The sequence below is a fragment of the Lactuca virosa genome, chromosome 3 (genome assembly GCF_052849685.1).
Source record: "Lactuca virosa cultivar CGN04683 chromosome 3, Lactuca_virosa_CGN04683_v6, whole genome shotgun sequence".
Lineage (NCBI taxonomy): Eukaryota > Viridiplantae > Streptophyta > Magnoliopsida > Asterales > Asteraceae > Lactuca > Lactuca virosa.
Genome location: NC_136428.1, coordinates 181,411,378 through 181,421,367, shown reverse-complemented (window position 1 = coordinate 181,421,367; position 9,990 = coordinate 181,411,378).

The window sequence follows — 9,990 nt, the reverse complement described above, 5'->3', positions numbered from 1 at the left end:
AATTATTCACAAAGGCACGTTTTATGACATCGAGTTACCAATGCGTTTTCGTGCAATCAATGAATAACCGACTCACAGTCAACAACTCATATCTCTAGGTTTGAAGATTTATATGATATTACCGTCTCACGATCACTCGAGATGAATTCCATGAAGTGATGCAAGTGAGCGTGGGTTGGATCCAATACTCAGCCCTTATGAGTACTCATGAATGTTGTAGCAATCATTGCATTGTCCAAAGCACTTTTAGACAAATCATACAAGCCAAATTCATGACAGTCTTAAATCAATACTTACTTCCAAAGTTTGACTGACTGTGGATGGTTTGAATAATAACATAATTATTCTGGAAGTAAAAACATGCAAAATTGAAACATAGTAAACAATCAACACAAGATAGTAACACCTTACTCATAAATAAATAACAACTTTTATTTATCATCAAATGTCAATTACATTTTACAAGTTTCAGGAATCTAATTATTGAAACTAATATCATCCTTCAGCCCAATGCGCCTCGCATGCTGTAAATTCTTAACCCTGCTCAGTCCCTTCGTGAGGGGATCTGCCGGGTTCTCATCTGATGATACCCTCTTAGCCACGAGGAGTCCTTCTTCTATTCGATGTCTGATGAAATGGTATTTTTCTGTCAATGTGCCTAAATCTCCCGTGATCTCTCGGTTCCTTAGCCAAAGCAACCGCACTTTCGCTGTCACAGAAAATTTCCATTGGCTCCTTTATAGCTGGTACAACTCCAAGGTCTCCGATGAAGTTCTTTAGCCATATCGCCTCCTTAGCTGCTTCACTTGCTGCTATGTACTCTGATTCACAAGTAGAATCAGCTACTGTCTCCTGCTTGGAACTTTTCCAAGTAATTGCCCCTCCATTTAGGATAAAGACCCAGCCTGACTGAGAGCGGAAATTATCCCTATCAGTCTGGAAGCTAGCATCGCTATATCCTTCCACTCTCAAGTCATCACTGCCTCCGAGGGTAAGGACCCAATCCTTAGTCCTCCGCAGATACTTGAGAATGTTCTTTACCGCTGTCTAGTGTGCCTTGCCAGGGTTCCCTTGATATCTACTGACCATGCTCAAAGCAAAGGCCACATCAGGGCGAGTACAAGTCATAGCATACATGATCGAGCCCACAACAGAAGCATATGGTATATGACTCATCTCAGCTATCTCAGCCTCTGTACTCGGACTCTGAGTCTTACTCAGCTTGGCATTACTCTGGACGGGTAATTCCCCTTTCTTGGATTCTTGCATGCTGAACCTCTTCAGCACCTTATCCAAGTAAGTACTTTGACTAAGTCCAATTAGTCTCTTACTCCTATCTCTCAATATCCTTATCCCTAGGATATAGGCAGCTTCCCCAAGGTCCTTCATAGCGAAACACTTCCCAAGCCAGGACTTAACCTCCTGCAAGGTTGGGACGTCGTTTCCTATGAGAAGTATGTCATCCACATACAACACCAAGAAGCTAACTATGCTCCCACTAGCCCTGACATACACACAAGACTCATCCTCACTCATAGAAAAGCCAAACTCTTTGACTTTCTCATCAAAGCAAAGATTCCATCTGCGAGATGCTTGTTTCAATCCATAAATGGATTTATCAAGCTTACACACTCTATTAGGGTATCTTGTATCGACAAAACCCTCTGGTTGAGCCATGTAAACATCCTCAACCAACTTTCCATTAAGGAAAGCGGTTTTGACATCCATTTGCCATATTTCATAATCATGAAATGCAGCTATGGCTAACAATACTCTAATAGACTTAATCTTAGCTACTGGTGAGAAGGTCTCATCATAGTCAACTCCCGGAGTTTGAGTAAAGCCCTTCGCAACCAGTCGCGCTTTGTAAGTATGTACCTTCCCATCCATGTCGGTCTTCTTCTTGAAGATCCATTTGCACCCAACTGTCTTACGACCTGGTACATTGTCAACCAAGTTCCAAACTTGATTGTCATACATGGACTGAATCTCGCTGTCCATAGCCTCCTTCCATTTAGCAGACTCAGGGCCTGCCATGGCTTCCCTGTAATTATTACGTTCATCCAAATCTATTAGTGTACTATCACTAATAAATGTATCACCTTCAGTGGTGATGTGATAACCATAATAAAAATCAGGTGTGTTCCTCACCCTAGTGGAACGTCTTGGAGGTACAGACTCATCTATCGGATCAACATGAGTTTCCTCCTCAGGTTAGTCGATAGCATTTGAGGTTCCTTCACCACTTGACTCTTGAAGCTCTTCAAGGTCAATTTGCCTCCCACTGTCCCCTTGGCTTATGAATTCTCTCTCACGAAAGACTCCTCTTCTTGCTATAAAGACCACATTATCACTGGGTCTGTAGAAGAGGTAACTAAAGGATCTCTGTGGGTAGCCGATGAAAATACACCTCTCACTTTGAGGTTCAAGCTTATCATGAGTCTCACGCCTCACGAAAGCTTCACAACCCCAAATCTTGATGTGGTCCAAATTGGGAACTTTCCCAGTCCACATCTCGTGAGGTGTTTTGGCAACCTTTTTAGTAGGGACTAGATTAAGGATATGGGGGGCAGTCTCTAAGGCATACCCCCAGAAAGAGATTGGTAACGAAGCTCGACTCATCATGGAACGAACCATATCCAGCAAGGTTCGATTGCGCCTCTCAGCTACACCATTCAACTGTGGTGTTCTGGGAGGTGTGAATTGTGAGACAATCCCACATTCCTTAAGATAGTCAAGGAACTCAATGCTAAGATACTCTCCTCCCCGATCGGATCGGAGCATCTTGATGTTCCTGCCCAATTAATTCTCCACTTCCTGCTTAAACTCTTTGAACTTTTCAAAGGTTTCTGACTTATGCTTGATTAAGTAAATACATCTATATCTATTGTAATCATCAGTAAAAGTCACATAATAGCGATTAGCATCCCTTGTAGCAACTCTGAAGGGCCCACACACATCCGTGTGTACAAGGTCCAACAAACCTTCACCCCTATCACAAGTACCTGTGAAGGGTGACTTTGTCATTTTTCCAAGTAAACAAGACTCGCAACTATCATCTGACTTGAGGTCAAATGATTCCAAGACTCCAGCCTTTTGGAGTTGGCCTATGCGCTTCTTGTTAACATGTCCAAGACGACAATGCCACAAGGATGCTTTATCCAAGCTATCTTAAGAATCAATATACAACACATTATTTCCTAGATTGTCTACAACATTCACGGCTTCATATACACCATCACAAGGTAATGCTTTAAAGTAAAATACATCATTGTAATAAACATTAATAGCACCATTTTTATTATCAAATGAAAATGAAAAACCTTGTTTGTACAAGCCATGAAAAGAAATAATATTTCTCGCCATTTCGGGCGAGTAACAACACTTATTCAAATCTAACATTAACCCATTATTAAGCAATAAAGAATAAACTCCTATCTTGGTAACAGGTGATGCTTTCCTGTTGGCCATGACTAAGTTTATCTTCCCGTGCTCCACTTGCTCACTTCTTCTTAGTGCCTGCAAATCAGTACAAATGTGAATACCACAACTTGTATCAAGCACCCAAGAATTAGCATTAGATGAGTTATTAGACAATATTGTGTAAATACCTGCATGGGTGGGTTTAACCTTCCCATCCTTTACATCTTGCAGATATTTAGGGCAGCTTCGCTTGAAGTGTCCCTTATCCTGGCAATAGAAGCACTGTGCTTCCTTTGGGTTTGAAGAAGTAGTAATGAGACCTTTCTTTGTCCCACTTGAAGAGGAACCATCAAGAGTCTTACCCTTGGTACCCTTCGAAGGGTTTTTCCTCTTCTTACCCTTTCCCTGCCCAATAGCCAGAACAGGGGCTGTTGAAGGAGTAGAAGTAGCAACCGCTTTACCCTTAAGGCCATTTTCAGCTGTCCTTAAGAGTCCTTGAAGTTTGCTAAGTGTGACTTCCTCCTTGTTCATATGATAAGTCATACGAAACTGATCATAACTTGGAGGTAAGGAATGGAGAATGATGTCAATCGCCATTTCCTCAGGAAAGTCAACATTTAGCTTCAGCAACCGGTCAACGAACCTTTGCATCTTCTGCAAGTGACCGGTGATGGGTTCACCATCCTTCATCCTTGCGGTTATCATGGAGGAGATGATTTCATACCTCTCCTGACGCGCGCTCTGATGGTACCTTTCCATCAGATCCAGGTGCATCTCATAGGGGTAGAAATCTTCATAGGATTTTTGAAGTTCAGGAGTCATGGTGGCCATCATGATGCATGCTACTTTAGTAGCATCCTTTTCATGTGCAACAAACTCTGCAAACTCTTCAGGAGTAGCAGTGGCTTCATTCACAACCTTAAGCTCCCTATCGAGGACATATTCTTTGTCCTCATAGCGGGTAATCATTCTAATGTTTCTGATCCATTCATTGAAATTGGATCCATCAAAGATGACCTTGCCACACAAGTTCATAAGGGAAAAGGAGCATGTTGGGTTTGAGCCAGAAACATTGTTGGAAGACATCTGAAAGACAAGTTTCATTAGATTAGGAATCCTTAATAATTCACCCAAATGAAATATTAAGGCTAGGATCCAACAAACTATTTATAGTTGGAAGAGGGATGCCGTAATCCATACTATAAAATATTTGAAGGTAGGTAAATGACGATTTACCAATTTCCACCATAAGAACGAAATATTTTATTATTAGGTTTTATTGGTTTTGAAACTCCTAGATCTTTTGAGATACATTGAACTTTTCAATGGCATGTTTGAATCTCGATTGTGCCCTCTCAAGTTTGTGACTGGGATGCTGAGGATCACAAACAAGGTGTGAATAACCATACAAATTGACTTGGTACTCTCAACAATATTACCTAATCGATGTGCCGGTTAACCACACACGCTCCACCGATCTATAATAAAGTCAAGTTACCCTTTGCCACTCTTACTAGTCCATGTTAGTGTGCCGGTTAACCATACACGCTCCACTAACGACTTGGTAAGGTACAAAGTGTAATTTTATGGGCTAGCACCAATTTCACATTTTCCTAAAGTAACTAAGATTGGGAATTTATAATGTATAGTTACTTTATAATTCATTATACTTTTAACGAGTATTTAAAGTCGTATCCTACCCGTTCGGCTAACGACCCTCCACCGATCAAGGAAGCGGTGGGTGAGAGTGGACACCCATTAAGTCACCATTTTATAGGCAACAACCTTATACCCCCCTTATAGACTGGCTTCGTGAATGAGGCCTACTAACGGTAAGAATGACATATTCTTATACATATCTATATAATAAAATTATAATAATAGTATAAGTGTTGATTTTTAAACTTTTTAAAAATCTAAGGTTTAATTTGGAACTAAAGTATTAAAGTGTAATACTTTTTCAAATTCCAAAACTTGAGGGCAAGATTTGAAACTATTCCAAGTCTCTTCAATTTGTAACTTATGAGTTTTAATGGTTCATAAAAATGAAGACTCTTCATTTTATGAAACCTCTTTAGTTCTTTAATCATAATTAAAAGAAGTGACTTTTGGTTATCCATAACTTGAGGACAAGTTATGGACACCATCATAGCCATTAAGATCATGAATTAAACACACATGGAGGTTACACATAATTCCTATGATCTTCTAAACTCATATGAACACAAATTCATGTCAAGCAATTTCAAGAAAATCATATAAACATATACAATACTTGAAAATTGATAAAAGTCATGTAAAATGGGTTAACATAATCATTATCATTTTGAAAAATAGATTTTACAAGTCCAAAACAGATTGGGATAATGATCTTAATCCATTTCCAGCAACAAAACTCGAAAAAACTGCCCAGCACGCTCCTACTCGTCGAGTGCATTATTCTACTCGTCGAGTAGGATGAATTTGTTCATGGACTCGGCGAGTCCTCCCCATGGACTCGGCGAGTCCAGTCGTCAGAGTGCAGAATTTTCGATTTTTAAGCAGTTATGCATCAAGTATACAGAAAACAATCCTAGGCTCTGATACCACTGATGGGTTTTGAGCATTCTAACACTTCCTAAGTGTACATGCAACCCTAATAACCTTGAATCTATGTTTTCTCTATATACATGCAAATTTCTTTTCAAGGTTATTTCCTAACTAGCATGGCATGGGGATTACATAGAACATAAAACTAGTAGAAATACATACCTTGTTGTTGCTTGGATTCCTTCAAGACTTTATGAGCCTAGCACCCCAAATGTTGTGCCTCAAATGCTTCACACAACACCACAAGACTTGGAATAACTTGAGAGAATACTTCTTACACTTGAAAATCGGTTATGCCCTCACTAGAAACACTAGGTCAAGATTTTGCTAGCCATAGGGTTCCTTTTATAGTGTTGTCACAATTAGGGTTTACACATGAATGCCCTTAATTGTCATGACTCTTGATTTCTCATGACCCATGGGTTTGTAGCTCCCATGGACTATCCATGGAGCTCCATATGGTTATAACCAAACCCATAAACCATGGATCATTAATCCACCATAAAAGAATTGATGATTGTCATAATCAACCCTATATATTTAATTAGTCTCACTTTGATCACCAAATTAATACTAGATTAATACTTGATCAATACTAATTAAATAATACTATTATTAATATATTAGAACTTATAATATATTAATAATCATAAGTGCCTTATTCTCTCATCTAGTCTATCCAAGTATTGCAATGCCATGCAACCCAAATGGACCATGTCGGGTCGGGTCAAGTACATACCAAATAAAGTTATGGACTTAGACACTATATCCAACATGTTCTACCCAAGATATTTTTAGATATAAAATACATATACAGTCCAGATCTGAGAAAAAAACAATGTTTACATCTTTCATCCAGCATAACTTTCAAAGCATAAAATATTTATACAGTCTAGATCTAAAATATAATGTTTACATCCTTCATCCAACATAAATTTCAAAGCTTAACATACATATACGGTCTAGATCGGAAGAAAAAGTTTAGATCTGCAGGAAAGAAGTTCAGATCTATCATCCAACATAGATCTCATGGTATACATTTTAGATCTGAAGAAAAAGTTTAGGTCTGAGATGAAAAAGTGTAGATCTAAGATGAGAAAGAGTAGATCTGAAGGAAAAAGTTTCAGATCTGAAAGAAAGAAGTTAAGATTTTTCATCCAGCAAGCATCTCAGGTAAATAGATAACATATATATACACATAGTACATAATTTATATAAAATACTTCATATCTATGTGTAAGATGAAAGTGACTATACACTCACATGATACAGAGTGATTCGGGCAGCACCTCGCTTCTAAAAATAATCTTCTTTGACGAAACCTGGAAGTTTGTTTGAAAATCGGGCCCCGTGCGGGCAGAGTTTCAAACCGAAAAAATCTTTTTCTCGGAGACTCCGGGAGCCTCGGGGCTTCCTTCGGGTGCTAGGGGGTTTACCTAGGCTTAGGAGGGTTTAGAAACCTTAGAGAGAGAAAGTAGTGAGAGAAAGAATGAAGAAATGAGTGAGAAATCCGGAACATTTCGCATGGTATTTATAGGCCTGGACTTCGGACCGTACGTTAGGTGTACAACTCAACTACGCTGGGCGTAGTTCGGATAAGGTGCGAGGTGGCGGTCTCCGGGTGGTGCGACGTGGAGCTTGCTGGGCCGAGGAGTGTGAGGCGTACGCTGGGCGTACCGAGCTCGGACGTGGGGCGTAGTTTGCGAGGCGACGTGTCGCAATCCGAAGCGAGCCTCTGATCAGCGATGGACGGCCCAGATCGAGCCACGTCATCACTATTCGCACCAGCTTCTCAATTTCTAGTTCCAACTTCAAAAATTCGTATCTTCCTCTTACGAGCTCCATTTTCGACGTTCTTTATATCCACGCGTAGGAGGGAATGTACTCTACAACTTTCGTTTAGATTCCGTTGGCTAATTTTGATTCTATTTTAAAAGTTATATTATTAACAGGCCGGGACAGGATTGGTCCGTTAAAATCTCATAACTTCTTCATCCGATGTCCGTTTTTGTCAGTCTTTTTATCGTTACGCTAGTATTAACGAGATCTTCGATTCTCATTTAGGTTGTGTCGGCTAAATACCGCTCGATCTAATATTCGAACTCCGGGTTGTACACTGCTAAGCCGAAACTTCGAAAAATCATAACTTCTTCATACGAAGTCAGATTTGGGCGTTCTTTTTATGGACGCTCTCGGTTTAACGTATTCTACGAATTTCATGTAGGTCGCTAAGGCTAAAACTTGCTCTATCATAAATTCACTATTTACGCTTTCCGGTGTCGTGCCGGTTCCGTCGCGAAACTTCGACGGGTCATAACTTCCTCGTTATAACTCAGATTTTGGCGTTCTTTATATCCCCGAAATCCTAGTTTCGACCACTACAACTTTATGTAAAGATATCGGGTTTATCTCACACGTTAATTTTGACGCTTATTTTTATCCTTTATTTATTATAAATTTATAAATAAATAATAAGCATATAAATTCACATAATTCACATAATACTCAAATATTTCATCTTTTATTACTTCAAAAAGAGTTACAATAGTTGACCTAGACTATTACATCATCTAATAATGTTTAGCCCAGAAACGCGGGCGTTACAATTCTCTCCCCCTTAGGATGATTCCGTCCCGGAATCATGCATGAGCAAACAAATGTGGGTAGCGACTCATCATGTCACTCTCTGTCTCCCAGGTGAGATTCGGCCCATTCAAATGTTTCCAACGGACTAGCACTAAGTCGACCATCTTGCGTCGTAACTTTTTAGTCTTACGGTCAATAATTGCCTCGGGCTCATCGATCAGCCTCTTATTCTCATCCATCCTTAACTCTGAGATTGAAATTATGTCGGGAACTTCTCCCGTGAACTTCCTCAAATAACACACATGGAAAGTGTTATGGATACCATCCAAATCTTTAGGCAATTCCAGCTTATAAGCTTGGTTCCCAATCTTCTGAAGAACTTTGAACGGTCCAATAAACCTTGGACTTAACCTTCCCCGTTTCCCAAATCTTATAAGTCCATTCCACGGTGAGACTTTGAGGAAAACTGAATCCCCAACTTCGAATGTCACCGGTCGCCTCTTCTTATCAGCATAGCTCTTCTAACGATCCTGAGCTGCTAACATCCTTTCCCTAATCACCTTTAAGTTCTCAGCAGTCTGATGGACTATCTCGGGGCCCATTAACTACTTTTCTCCGGCTTCAAGCCAACAAGACGGCGTACGACACTTCTGTCCGTACAAGGCTTGATAAGGTGCCATCTTAATACTCGAATGGTAACTATTGTTGTAGGAAAACTCTACCAGAGGTAAGTGTTCATCCTAGTTACCTTGGAACTCTAGGGTACACGCTCTTAGCATATCCTCCAACATTTGAATCGTTCTTTCGCTCTGACCATCGGTTTGTGGATGATAAGCTGTACTTAAACACAATTTCGTACCCAATTCCTATTGTAGACTCTTCCAAAACCTTGACGTGAAATGACTATCACGATCTGATACAATCGTTAAAGGAACATTGTGAAGTCGTACCACCTCCTTCACATAAGCATTTGTGAGCTTATCCATCGACCATCTTTCATTGGCTGCTATGAAGTGTGCACTCTTAGTGAACCGATCAAAAACTACCCAAATCATGTCGTGACCGTCCTTCGTTCTGGGCAGTTTAGTGACAAAAGCCATAGTAATGTCTTCCCATTTACCCATGGGAACAGGTAAAGGTTGTAAACTCCCATATGGTTTCTGATGTTGTGCCTTAACTCTCGCACAAGTTACACACTCTGCCACATACTTCGCAACATCGAGCTTCATCGTCAGCCACCAGTAATAGGGTTTCAGATCCCTATACATTTTTGTGCTGCCGGGATGAATCGAGTACATGGTCTTGTGAGCTTCTTCCATCAGAAGATCTCTCATTCCTCCCGTTTTAGGTACCCAAATCCTATATTGGAATACCTTTAATCCTTGATTGTTT